This window comes from Thunnus albacares, chromosome 3, assembly GCF_914725855.1.
Source record: "Thunnus albacares chromosome 3, fThuAlb1.1, whole genome shotgun sequence".
In the NCBI taxonomy this organism is placed as follows: domain Eukaryota; kingdom Metazoa; phylum Chordata; class Actinopteri; order Scombriformes; family Scombridae; genus Thunnus; species Thunnus albacares.
This window is the reverse complement of record NC_058108.1, coordinates 24,755,548-24,770,075: the sequence shown is the minus strand read 5'-3', so window position 1 is coordinate 24,770,075 and position 14,528 is coordinate 24,755,548.

The following is a 14,528-nucleotide window of genomic DNA, read 5'->3' as shown; positions in this document are numbered from 1 at the left end:
TTCGGCACCTTTGGGGTGACATCCGTCAAACACCAAACAGAGCCGACAGCAAAGAGGGTAACCTTAATGCGGAGATGAAAATACAAAGGTATATTGTTGCTTGAGAGTATGACGTGTTTCAGTGTGTTCATTGTGTTTAAGATACATTTTCAGGCAACAGATTGTTCATTCTCAATACAGTTGCATTGCACCTATAAGCCTACAGATTACGTAATCTTTGTGCACTAAACAAGCAAATAGATATTAAGTTTTTACCCCAAATTAGATCAGAAAAAATCATATAAAGTAAACCACTTGATTCTGAAGTATTTTCAAGTAATGCAGTATGCAGATCTTGAGGCTGTGCAAGTAATAGCACCAATATCCCAGCTCTAGTGAGCTCTAGTGGGACATATTTTAGTGAAAAAACATCTGATTCAGAATCAGCTTTATTGGCCAAGTATGTTTATGCATGCAAGGAATTTGACTTGGGTTTCTAGTGGCTCTCAATGTGCTTACACACAACAACGTTCAGGAAGATACACATGAATATACAGCCAAAACAAGGACGACAAAGCTGAACAGAGATACGAAAACATAAACATATAGCCATTATATACAAGCAAGTAGGTGAAAAAAATAGATATGTACAGTACCAGTCAAAGGTTTGGACACACTTTCCCAATGAGAAAGTGTGTCCCAACTTTTGACTGGTACTGTACAAGTAGAAACAACGAATGGACAACAACATACAAAGTCTATATAGAGGTCAAACGGTTTCTGCCAATTGTAAACAAGGATACAAGTATTGTAAAGGTGCGTAAGAGTCCAAAGAGTACCGAAATAAATATTGAATGGGTAATATAATAAGTTTTTATATACATCTAATAAGGGGTTATGTACAGTATATGCATGTGTACACATCTGTGTACAGTATATACAGCCTGCTTGATAATATATTTGACAGTGATGGATGATTGAAGACACATTTTCAGTCAACAGATTGTTAATTTTCAATGCAGTTGAACTGCACCTATAGGCCTTCAGATTACTTTATCTTTGTGCACTAAACAAGCAACTAGAAAATGTTATTAAGTAAATTACTTAATTACTTCTGAGGTACTTTGAAGTACAGTATGCAGATCTTAAGGCTATGCAAGTAATCGCACTAATATCCCAGCTCTAACGAGCTCTAGAGGGACATATTTTAGTGGAAAAAAATCTGAATCAGAATCAGCTTTATTGGCCAAGTATGTTTATGCATGCAAGGAATTTGACTCCGATTTCTAGTTTCTAGTTCAACGATCAGGATGATACACATGAATATTCAGCCAAAACAAGGACAACAAAGCTGAACAGAGATACGTAAACATAAACATATGTTACAATTTCATTTAATTTCACATATGACTATTATGTACAAGCAAATAGGTGAAAAAAAGACATGTAGCCTACATATAGAAACAACAAATGAGCAATAACAATGTCTATATACAGGCCAAACAGTTTCTGTAGATTGTAATCAAGGATACAAGTTGTGCAAAGGTGTGTAAGAGTGCAAAGAGTACTGAAATAAATACTGAATGGGTAATATAATAAGTTACTATATACACATGTAGTAAGGGGTCATGTACAGTATATGCATGTGTACACATCTGTGTACAGCATATACTGTCTGCTTGAATATATATTTGACTGTGATGGATGATTTAAGATACATGTTCAGTCGACATATTGTTAATTTGCAGTTGCATTGCACCTGTGCAGATCTTTTCACTAAACAAGCAGCTAGAAAGGAGTTATTACCTAAAATTAGATAAGAAAAGATAATATCAAGTCAATTACTGGATTATGAAACATTTTGAAGTACAGTATTTGGATCCTAATCCTGTGCAAGTAACAGCACTAGCTGTAGTGGGACTTATTTTTTTAAAAAAATTAAACATAATAGATTTTTAAAATCCCCTCCAGACGTGTTTTAAGACATACGCTATAAAATACTCTGCGTTGACTGACAATTTGTGTCTGATGTGTTTTTTTCCACAAAAAGTTCAACAAACATGTTAAAAAATCTTAAAATTACACATTACACTCTTCCTCATTGAAAAACCTCATCACGCCTTAATAAGTTGCATACTGGACCAAATTAGTTGTGATGTCACAAATCATGCTCATAGGTACCTGCTTAAAGCTCACATTTAAGATGAGCACAGTGAAACTTTCTCCCTTCAGCAGATGAATGTGAAAACAGCCTTCGTCTCTGCACAGTTAAGGTCAAACATCCAAGCGATGTAGTAATAAGAAAACATATTTCAGAGTAGAGGGAGACTTTAACTCCTATTTAAAAGAAAAAAGGTACCTGGCATTTTTGGGCCCTATAATAAATGTACTTCCTATTCAGAAGTGCGGTTATAATATTTCTATTAACATTCCTGTAGATAAATAGTATTATCTTGATCCTCATGTGTTACATATTTAAGTATTCAAAATCAAACTTTGAACCTTATATTCATCCTATTCATTCAAATGCTTTTTTTTTTTTGTAGTATTTTACTAAAATTCTATATTTTTTTATGGGGACAATTGCTGTACCCTCAGCAAGTGTAATTCCTGGAATGCAATGAATCTCACAGACTGACGTACAATATATCTAACAGAATCTGAGTGAAGGCTTTGTCCACGTGGTTCTGTGCCATGCAGAGTTTTCAAAGAGCAAGCTGTCGGCTGGTGCTGAACTTGTAGCTGGTTACCAGATTTACAGTTGTGGGTTGTGGTCCAATCTGTCAACAAGGAAGGAGAGCAATATCTGGATCGTAGTTCAGACTGTAAGTACAGTATCTTTTTCTTCGTGGTATCAGTCTGTTTGTCCTGACATGAAGAGGACATCATATTTTCTTTTCCTGATATGCATATCGACTAATAAGCCTAACATTAATTGACAAACACCCATTATTTCTCATTTGTAGGATTTTTTGCTTAATCTAGTTCCTGTGACAGAAATTATTATAATATTCCTTATACACACTAACCTTGATTGGATTTATACTCTGTGACACTCAAAAGCGAGTTTAGTGACCTTATTGCACAATATTTTTTATTTTGTATAATTATTACTCTAATAATAGTGTTCTATGGTAGTGTGATATGGTTATATTGCAGGACCTCTGTACTGATGTGTAATTTTTAAATAATTTATAGGTTTACTATAATAACTTTATGTATTGGTAGTTAAATTTAAGCACCATTGTGGTTTTTAATATCGTTTCATTATTTTATTATGCTATGTCTGTGCTGTGTTGTAAAGGATAAGAAAAAAAAATCTAACATCTGATAAAACTGTGGTTGCTGGGTGCATGACCCAAGCACTGCACAGCTTGGGAGTTACATGAAAAATGGTGTAGGGGGGAAATAGGGAAGAAATGGTGAGGTGAAAGATAGAAGAGGATAGAGGGAGGGAGGATGTGCCAGTACGTGTTAACAGAGACAGAGAGGTTGAGAGAAATAGAGAGAGAAAGATAGAGAGAGAGAGAGAGAGTGGGGGGGGGGGTTGTGAGAGGTGGAATCATAAAGTACTTCTTGTGTGTCTAGACAGGTTGCTTGTTAGCAGGGCATGGCTAGCCCTGTGGAGGCTAGAGGTTAATTTGGTATCTGCTGCTGTGTTAAACTAAGGTCAGTACTACAAGTCCTTAAGTCATAAACAAGAGTGGTTAAGAGCCATGTATACACCTAGGCACCGGTTAATGAATATTCAGTGAAGATTTTTTTTCTCCTTGTCCCCTGTTCCCTTCGTCCATGCTTGCTTTGAAGGAAATTTTGGAAACAAACCAATAAAAAAAAAAAAACAAAAAAAAAAAACCCAAAAAACAACAGTTTATCTCTGTGGCCTTCACAAATGACCTCTATGCACTTTCATTCATTTCAATACACGGCCTTAGTTGTAATATAAAGTGGCTTTTTGCTATTTAAAATGTGGCACACTCATTATGCAGTTCTGTCCCTGAATGCACCAAATGTAGTAACTACCCATCATTTGAATGATTAGTACAATGAAACCAATAATAATAATTATGTGACATTTTTTTCTATGTCATCAAGTTTGTGGTTAAAATAAAAATTTTCACTTTTGATGTAAATGTTTTAGTATGCAGCTCGGTAACTGGGCAGGTGATGAGAAAATATGCTCAAACTGATCTCTCACAGGCAGATCGTGGTATCCAAGGGTCCTGAGATAAGTGTGTTTTGCTCGTAACCTACAGAAAATCCATGAACGGTAGATAATAATTCAGCTGAAATGGGGGTTAATTGTAAACAATGACACTGTGGTCTAAAATCATCACATCCCATTTTTCCACAGATTACATGTCAATGATGGGCACACATTCTGCAGCCTATACATTACTTAGAATTAAAGTGCGTAGGAGTACAGCTATAAAATGCCAAGCCCTTTTTACATTCCCTGAAATAGCAGTTAAATACATAGACATTAGTAGGTATTGCTTTTGCTTCTAGTTTCTCACCAGTCTAATGGTTGCCAGTCAGCATTTGAAATTTACTATTTAACAATAACCTATAGAAGCTGTAGACTCTTCATATTTTTATCTCTGGTAATTAGGCGGATTTATTTTTATACAAATTGATTTCCAGTGAAGATAAGTTTGCAACCTCACTGTTTTCCTCAGACTCACTTAAATATCATGATGCTGCTACTGAAGCCAGTTGTGTTGTCTGTATAGATGCACCTGTCATAATGATTGCCTTCCTTTCAGTCACTTAAAACACATGTTTTTATGTACATGATTTTCCTGTGTTGTGTGCAACTGCTTTCATTTTTTTTATTGTAATTTTGTAGCAGAAATTAGCATCAGCATGTTTTATTGTTTGTAATGCAGTTTTATTCTAGTGTCTGATTTTGGTTTCATTGTTTTTTTAATTTCAGTTTAAATTCTGTGGACTACAACACTTTTTGATTGACTGAAATCAATTATCAAAATGGTTGCTCTTTAATTAATACTAATTAATTTTCTGTTGATCAACTATTTGATTACTACTAATCTTTGCAGCTGTAATTAAAATTAAACATTAAACATTAAACATTTTAATATATGATAGTAATTATAATAATCAGTATTGTGTCAGTATAGTTATTGGTAACATTTTATCTTCTTTCTGGCTCTTCTACTCAACAGCTCAGCTTGAATTTTAATTTAAAAAAACATCTAAATCATCAATATATAGACAAACATTAATTGACTTTTCTTCAAAAATGCTCCGACCATCTAGTATAAGAGTGGTCAGCCAGAGAGCACAAAAGCAGTGCTGTCAATTGATTGACAAATCCCAGCTCCATCTCCAGACCCCTTAACCCCAAGGGGCGGGGTAGTGAAATAGAAAGATTATGGTGACAAGAGATGCTATTGTAGGGGGGAAATGGGGGACTGGACCAAAGGGGACAGGAGCTTGAGGTTAGTGGGAATCAGAAGGGGTGGGGGGGTTGGATACATCCCCCTTGTATCCTAAAGCAATATGCAGGATGGGGGCAGAGGTGGGGGTTGGCGGCGCGGGATGAGGAGAAAGTCTAGACTGCATTGACCCTTCTGAAGCCGGGTTTTCTCTTCAGGTCAAGCTTGATATGGAGAAGATAATGGAAAAGCTTGGGGGAGTTTTCAAATAAAAAAACAGATGTGTAGACAGAGTGTCCCTGTTCTTGATTCTATGTAATCCTTAACTGTATGGAGGTAATAGCTTGGAAGTGAAGTGGGAAACCTTTCTTCCATCAACAAGGGGCCAGGAAACCTCAGCTGCATGGCTTGATGCTTGCATTTGTTGCCTTTGTAGCAGGTTGTTTTAGATGGCTGATTTGTTCAAAGCTCTTGTGACTCTTTCCAAGCTTGCCTTCTATTCATGTAACTATACAAAACAGCAAAGGTGCATCAAAACAGGTGATGAGACCCTCTCCTCCACTATGCATCCACTATAAGAGTTCTGATTCTCTTTTGCCGTAGCTGCTAACTGTAGAGTAAGGAATGAAAACTCAGAAGCTGTGGTGATTTACCCACAAGGTGCAACATGTGTCCCTGTGCTTTGAGTTTTGCTCCTTATTATTTCTGTGCCAATGACACATCGCCCAACTTCCATTTAATGACTCAGCTGTGAGCAGTGACAGTTGACAGTGGTTGGCTGGCCTAGGGGGCCTCATGCTGAGGGAAGGGGGTGGCGCGAGGCAAACGAGGTGGGATGTAATCACTCCCTGTAATTTGGAGAAAATCCACTGAGCTGCTCACAGTCAAGATGAAAGCCCTCCTCTTGTTCCGTCTCTCCACTACCACTGAGCTCCACTGCTTGCAAAAGTCTGAAAAGAGAGGTTCAGAGAACCGATTCTGCCTGGTTGGTGTCCCCCAGGGGTTAGTCCTGGGACTATCTCAAATCAGCTACAGCCCTGGAGTTCTTTCCCTAAGGAGTGGTACCACAGGCAGACAGTCAGACTGCCCATCCTGTGCTGTATGGCCCAGGCGCAGCCAGCCAGCATACAACTCTCCTGAGATTCTCCTCAGTGGAAAGAGAGCTCAGTGGAGCTTATGCTGAGGGCTCTGCTTGTATCTGCCTGTCTGTCTTTCTGTCTGACAACCTCCCATGTCATCTTATCCTCTCCCACTTCACTTTAATATCTCAATCTGAGCCGAGGAGGGAATGGATTTTAAAGCTTTGCATCCAAGGTTCCTTTTTGTCACATTAGGGAAGAAAAAAAGAGCATTATAAAACACTTAAAATAAACTCTTGTCAGCAAGATGACAAGCATGTGTGGATACGTTTTCTTTGAAGCATCCTGTCATAAAAATAATTATGTGCATACAAACTAATTATCACATTTTGTTAACCTCAGCATACTATATTGTCTAGACTGTCCAAATGACAGCCAATTTCACAAGAAAATTTGGCTCAAGCCATGAGCAAATCGCCCAGTTTGACCAGTTTGTCATTCGACACTATCCTACCAAGTTGTCAAAGAGACACTGTAGTGGTTTTGCTTGATAGATGGTGAATGGTGCTTATACAAGGAGCCACTCCAGTGCGCCCATAAATATGCATCGTGACATTTGGAACAAAGCCACTCGTCCTCTCTTTCCTGATGAGCTCTGCCTGCATGCTATAACATATTGCCATACTGTCACACCTTGTGTTTCATAGCCAATCTCTCTGTTCATCAACTTGGCAGATAACCTCTAGATGCTGACAGATGATATGGAGGATGGCATTAGGACTCTATTGTATGCAAAACCAGGAAGTGAATTTCCAACAGTGATTCTGCTTATACAAGTAATTAATAATTCATCCTTGTTATTTTGTGATGTATATGATGTATGGTTATATGAATATTTAACAAGAAGGTTACACTGAATTTGTAGGATCCTGTTCTCCAGACAGCTTGGAAAAAGTCAGTCAAATTTCTCTATTGATTAACAAGAGGTCAGAGGTGAAGGCATGCTCTCACATTCACAGACTTTAGTCTGTTAAGGCGAGTGCAGAAGAATGCTCCCTGTTCTCACTGTAGCATTAAGAACATAGCTGGCCTCTTTCTCCAAACACCTCATTGCTTTAGAAAGGAATAAATATCCAAGACAGCCAGGAGCAGTTCCTTTCAAATCCCACACACACGCATATCTCTCTCTCCTCCATGTCTCTCTCTCTGTCATTTGACCAGCAGTGCTTCCTGCCACTGAGGACCTGTGACTCAACAGCCAGAATACAACGTTCTCTTGCCCACCCTCTTGAATATTCATAGAAATAAGAGGAATGAAGCTCAGACCCATCCATCTTGTATCCATCCGCATTTATATAAAAAATGAAGTGTATGTGTGTGTTAAGGGGAGGGGGGGATACAAGCTAGTACTAGCAAAATTTTAAACGGGTGCTGTGGGAGAGGGGGGCTGTTTTACACTAATTTCTTTATCCCTTTCACAGGAGTGCCATGTTACAAGAGAATTCCTGAGGCGAGCCAATGGCCCGATAAATCTGCCGGAGCCTCTCTCTCAATTTGTCTCCGTGGAATGTCAGCTGGCAAGCGCCCAGACACTGAGAACCTCTTTTCACAATGCGCCAATCTAACAGACGAGATCCCATGTTGGAGCTACAGCACAAGGACTGGCATGGATAAATTGCCACGTGCCTTATCTAGGTCTCTTTATGTCTAACTGTCTGAGGTCTTGCTCCTCACGCGGCCTCCGAAGGCCACTTCCTCCCAGACCTGGCGGTTAACCTGAACGGCTGAGTAGGTGACATTGACAAAATGCAGATGTCACCAAAGAGGAACCTGTGATATCACACAGATGCTGTGTCAACCCGTCTTACTCCATATGACCCGCAGTGTGAACAGAAATCGTCCTGTTTGGTGTCGTTCATCACTGTGCGGCGCAGTCTCCCACATAGCTCGGTCCAGGTGGTGGAATGGCAGAGTGGGAGAACAGACCATGTTTGTGTGAAGATGCAACAACTATCTCTCTCTCTCTTTTTTTTTCTTTCTTTCTCTCTCATTCCCTCCCCCCCCTCCCACCCCCCTTCCTCAAACAGACTGCTGTAGCACTCTTTGTACTCTATTTAAAGGTTGTAGGTTAGCAAACAACAAGATGCCATCCCACCTGTACCCCTAAATGAGTCATGAGCCATGAATGAATTCATCCATTTATTTATGTACAGTATTTGCAGGAAAAATACATACATACATACACGGAAAGATAAGAGTAGGGTGTTCTTTCCCGATCAAGATATCAAGTTTTAATCACTTATCATGTTATTTAGCTTAAATTAAGGTTTTATTCATACTATTATTAAGGTTGCCATATTTTCTTACAGGCCAGTAGCACATTTTAGAATGGGATTAATTTTTGTTATATATAATTCAGTAATGACTTATAAAATGCATAGAGACACGGATAATATCTTCTAGTTACATTGCAGTACAATTAGATAATGACCAAGCATATCTGTTGAATCACAATATGGTAATCTGAGCACACTATAAGATCTTTCTGTAAAACACATAATATGTAAAAAAAAAACAAAAAAAAAACTACACAAAACACAAACTACAGAATGATGCAGAACAATATAGAAAAACAAAATCAATACCACCCCATCCGCTACAAGTCTGAAAATTCAACACAGCCAAGCACACAAGCGTATTTAAGGGGTTCATGTTACTGCATGACAGTTGGCATGACTGTAAAAAAAAGGCATGTGCCAAGTGGAGCTGCCAATGCTCAGCATGGCTGGTTTTAATATTTTAATGTGTTTCATTACAACAGTATGGGCCAGATAGCCTTTCTGACGTCCAGACAATTGTCTGCAAATGAACAAGATTACATGACAAGCCCTGAATGACAGAGCTACCCACTGCTGCCTACCCTAGCCACTTATCTGATGGTAGCCTAGCAACAGATCCCTGACCTGGCTTTGACCTCCACCCGATAAGGTCAACACCTGAAGGCTCTCCCATTGGAGGGCTGGCTGAGAGAGAGGTGGAGCTTGGGGATGTAGGGAGACAAAGGACTCACAGAGCAAGGGCAGCCTCCTCTGCATACAGTTCCCTGCTCCCTGCTGACAAAAAAATGTTGTTGCCAGACCTCTTTGCTAGGGTTCGTTATACCTGTGTGTGTGTGTGTGTGCGAGTGTGTGAGTGTGTGTGTGTGTCAGAGGCAAGCCAATCATAAAAGACTGGTCAAAAAAAAATACGAAAGCATTTGCTCATACAATATCCCCCTTAGCCAATTCAGACAGCAGTGCCTTATCTTACACAGGGTCAAAAATGTTTCCCCCCCCCACAACCCAGCATCAATGAGAGGAAAAACAGCAGCTCTAACTGTGCATAATGAAAACTATTGTGGTGACAAATAGAAGAGACACATTATGAAAGAGGTGCTGAATGTGAAATTAATCGACCAGAGCAGCCCACCCTGATAGACATCCCCACTTCCTTCTTTATCATTTATTTGTGTGCACACACAGTGATATGGAAGTTAATCCAAATTATGATAGTGGCAATATCCTATTAGACCATGGCAATAAAATCAAGCTGAGACTGGTAACACATTACAGATATCAGAACATGTGCAGCACGCTCCATTACAATATGAAGTGACATTAATCAGTCGGGGTCCTCTTACACACACATAGAGGCATAAAACAAACATGCAAATCATACACACAGACATGCACAAAAGAACATGCATTTGAGTGCTGAAGTGCTCTTTTCAGTTGATATTATTTTAAGCTGTAAAAAAGAATTTATCACTGGCCTTTTGCAAAATAAATTCAGACATATTGTAAAGAGAAAAAAAAAGATAGTCAAGTAGCCCAGGGCAGAGAGGTGGATAAATGAATAGCTGTTCATAACACTTTTGTAATTGTTTTTGCTCACCCAGCTTCTGGAATAAAAAAGTGATTTAGAGGCAGGTGGCAGACGGTGTTACTGTCCTAGTGCTTTGTGACTTTCTGGGGGAAGAAATGTACTGTAAACTGCTTGAATTGATAAAAGAGCACATTGTTTTAAGAACTGTATTTGCTGGGAGGGGTGGGGGGGTTGTTGATCAGCTCACTCAGTTTTGCATTACACAGGGCAGAGTTTTACATCTCTCCCTTTCTGATGGGCATATTCACCAAGCTTGTGGCACTGCAGGGATGATTATTCAGCCTGTCAGGTTTGGCACTGCAAGCTAAAATAACTCTTGTGCCTGAGTCGAAAGACCTTCACTTTCCTCCAGGGCCTTTTGCAAGACCTCTGCCCCAGTTCACCCAGGGCAACCTAGGCTCCTCCTCTGTGTATACGCAAATGTGTGCATGTGTGTGTTTGTACTGTCTCCTTACTGTGGGGAAACTGTTGAAGGTCAAAGGGCAGGAAGTTGGCCACCTGCCTCTGTCACACTAGTAAAAGTAGAAGAGCAGAGAGAGGAAGCGGTAGCAGGAAAGAGAGAAAGTATGAGTAAACGCAGTATGTGTGCGTGCTTTTCTTTGACAGTTAGATTTACAAGAGGGTCACAGAAATCCTTAAAAAAGTCACATCCTCTTAAATCTCTCACACTTTCTGATGGTTTTTTTTTCCAGTTTGTATTTTGTTGACCTTTGTGAAACTTTGTTTATCTGTTATGCAGAGTTTATGCTTCATTAAAGGAAGCAACTGATATAGGCTTTTGTGCTCTCCAGGACCAACGCTGAATAACCTGGTACAGGGATCTCTCCATTGGTATTTGCTAGAGGCGACAAGCCTTCTCGCTCCCTGCATAAATGTGCCAACCGAGGACGAGAGCATAGAAGGCCAGAGGGCAAAAAGGGAGTGAACCACCTGCTTCTGTCACACTGTCAGGATGAAGGCGGATGAGTGCAAATAGGGTGAAGTGTGTGTGTGTATGTGTAGGGGTTGGGTTGGGGATATTGTGTAGGAGGGGGACAGGTGGTACGCCGGACAGCACTGGCACAAGCCTCCCCAGGATTTATCACTCAGCGACAGTCACGGCTGGGCAGGGGACAGATGTTTCTGTTTACCCCAGGGCAACATCTGACTGGCCGAGCCTAACGTTAGCCCAACCAGTCTAGCCCGCACAGGACAGAGCCTGGGAGGATAGAGAGAGAGAGAGAGAGAGAGAGAGAGAGAGAGAGAGGGAGAAAAAGAGACAGAGGAAAGGAGAAGGAACTGGAGGATGTTCAGTTTGCCCCCAAGCCACATAAGCAAGTTAGCTCATTTCTCTCTGGTTTGCTCCATCCTCCACTGAAGCACCTGAAACTCATTTAGCCCCTGCTAACTGTTGTGCCACTATAGGGAACCATTTTAATAAGTAGTAATAATGCCGACTCACAATAAGAGCTACTGTCAAAGCGGAGAATCTGTGCCAGTTATTGGGAAGTGAAACAAAACAATCCTAATTGACCTTGTGTATATTCTACATTAGAAAAGTATTCACAAATGCACAACGCTTATTGTGGTGTTATTTAAGGGCCATTCAGTAAAAGCCTTTTCCCATTAGTGTATGTGTGTTACAGCAGGGAAATCTGAGAGCTGTCACCGGTAATATAGCTGGTGCACACATCCCCGGAGCAATGAGGAATGACCTTTAGGTTCAACCCTGAGTGAGGTCATGTCAGTGTTGCCATGGCTACTATCTAGCAGACTGTACCGTTGCCAGCATTACCTCAGCTGCCTGGCATTGTCGGGGTCAGAGAACAGGCTGTGACCTCCCCATGGTGACCAAACTCAACTGGGAACAAAAACACCACCAAGACAAACACAACTAGTCTAGCTTATTTGCTATTAATGAGCATGTTTATGGCACTGATGATGCAGAAGTTTTGATTTCTATGTTGATTTATGACTTGAATAAGTTAGCCCTGGTAAATTGAGTTTGATATCACAAAGAGTTTGCTATCATTAATTGCCAGTAATGTGGTGTAATAAGCTAAGGATGGAGACACACACAATAACGCTGAGCACTGATTAAGTCATGCAGCATGAGGAAGCTTAAAAAACAATTTCATCTGCCAAAGGATTGTTCACTCAAAATTTGTAATCACAAACATCACTCTCGCAAATCTAGAAACCCACAGAACAGAGACACTTATCTGTGATTTCATCAAGATGTCAGAGCTGATGCATTAGACTGACTCAGTGGAATCATGGAAATAATTGTTAATACATACACATCGTACTACATTTAGACATGGTAACTGATGCGAACCAGAAAATGCACTTACACACACAAAATCACTTTTATGATCTTTAAGTCCCCTTTTCCATCTTTTACAACTCATTCTCAGTTTGTCTGTACTCTGGTTTAACCTCACAAGCATATATATTTATATATATGTACAACAAACTCTCTAATAACTCTTTGTCAGAGTTGAATGTTATACAAACAGAAGTATAGCATATCCCGGGGTATATGTACTGTAAGTGGATATCTTGAAATTGAGTACTTTTTCCCTGAGGTAGTTAAAGAAATCATGTAGAGGTCTTGCCATATGCATATTTTGTACTGTCCACAAAAATACAATGTGCAAGATACAAATAAACCAAAAATAATCTGACCTTTTTCTTGTAGCTGCTCACCACTCTCTGGTCAGAGCACCTGCGCGTAGACTGTCCACCTGCAGGTGCAGGTGAGACACACAGCTGTCTACACACAGAGACACACTCACACAAGCCTATTAAAATTGTAATGTAAACCATTGTATTATTCAGTATCACAACCCAACATTATCCTCTCCACAAATGAAAAACCTAATAGGATGTCTTAATCACTTCGTGCAGGAGATGCAATAATATATAACTCTTTTCTATTTGTGGAGCATGTTTGTCCACTCTCCTCCTGATAGGCCCCATTTAATCATGTTGTTCTGTTTCCTAATTAGCAGAAATGCAAAGTGTCTTTGTCACCTGTGGACAGCCAAGAGGGCTAATTTGGGCTTTTCACTAATTGCCACGGTAACGAGCCTCCTGCGCCTCCGCTGGGGGTGGGTGGAAGGCATGGCAGGAGGAGGACTGGAGGATGGAAGGATGGAGGGATGAAGACACAGCTCTCCTCACACACGGCCGAGGTGTGAAAGAACGCGGCAGGCCAACAGAACGCAGCCTGGAGGAGTCCAACAGCAGGGAGTGGGGGACAGCCTGCGCTGTGAAAAAGCCCCAACACCCAGCTGAGAGGGAGGAGGATTCAGCTCTGGCCAGTTTTGGACTCTAAACTTTGATGAGGAGATGACTACATTGGGTTGGATAATTATTGGACATTTTTCTGACACTGACACCAGTTATTGCCCCCATCTGATTTAATACTGGTTCCCACTTCCCACACGATGTACCTTGTAACTGTTCTTTTAATAGACAAATTCTAGGTATAACTCAGCAGGCAGTTTTTAAATTAGCAGCCTGACATGTATGAAGCCTGCATGTGAGAAAAGGGGGTAGGAGGAGGTGATTACAAAAATAAACCAAATTATGTGATGATGATAATTAGGGTTATTTTTTTAAAGAAGTAGTTAATCTATAAGTCAAAGTTGCAGATTTTAGTTTTAGTAAAATGCAACTTTTATATAGTTTAAAAATCATTATAAGTGTGTAGCCTAGTAAAGGCTTTGCTTGTTAAAAAGTGTGCATATGTGTATAATAAGCCAAAAAATGTCTACATCTTTGTATAAGAACACCTTGGGTGCACTTAAATAGTAATAATATACTGAATAGTCCAAAGTACTTCTTCTGTAGTATTACATTTAATCTCAGTACATAGCAGCATAGGTTTATTGTATAAATACTTCCACTCCTCCAGTCAGTAATAGCCTAATAATATTCATTTTAAGCATCAAAATTTTACCATGCTGCTGTAGGGGTGCTAATTTCTAATTATCATAAAGATTAGTGGTATTACTGGTCGCTAATTAACGCTAAATTCATGTTAAAAACATGTCACTGTTTTATGTATTTTGACGGCGGTCATTATTAAGATGTACATTCATACATTTTACATTTGCATTTGTTATTATCGTTACCTTTAATATTATTATCATGAGAAAAA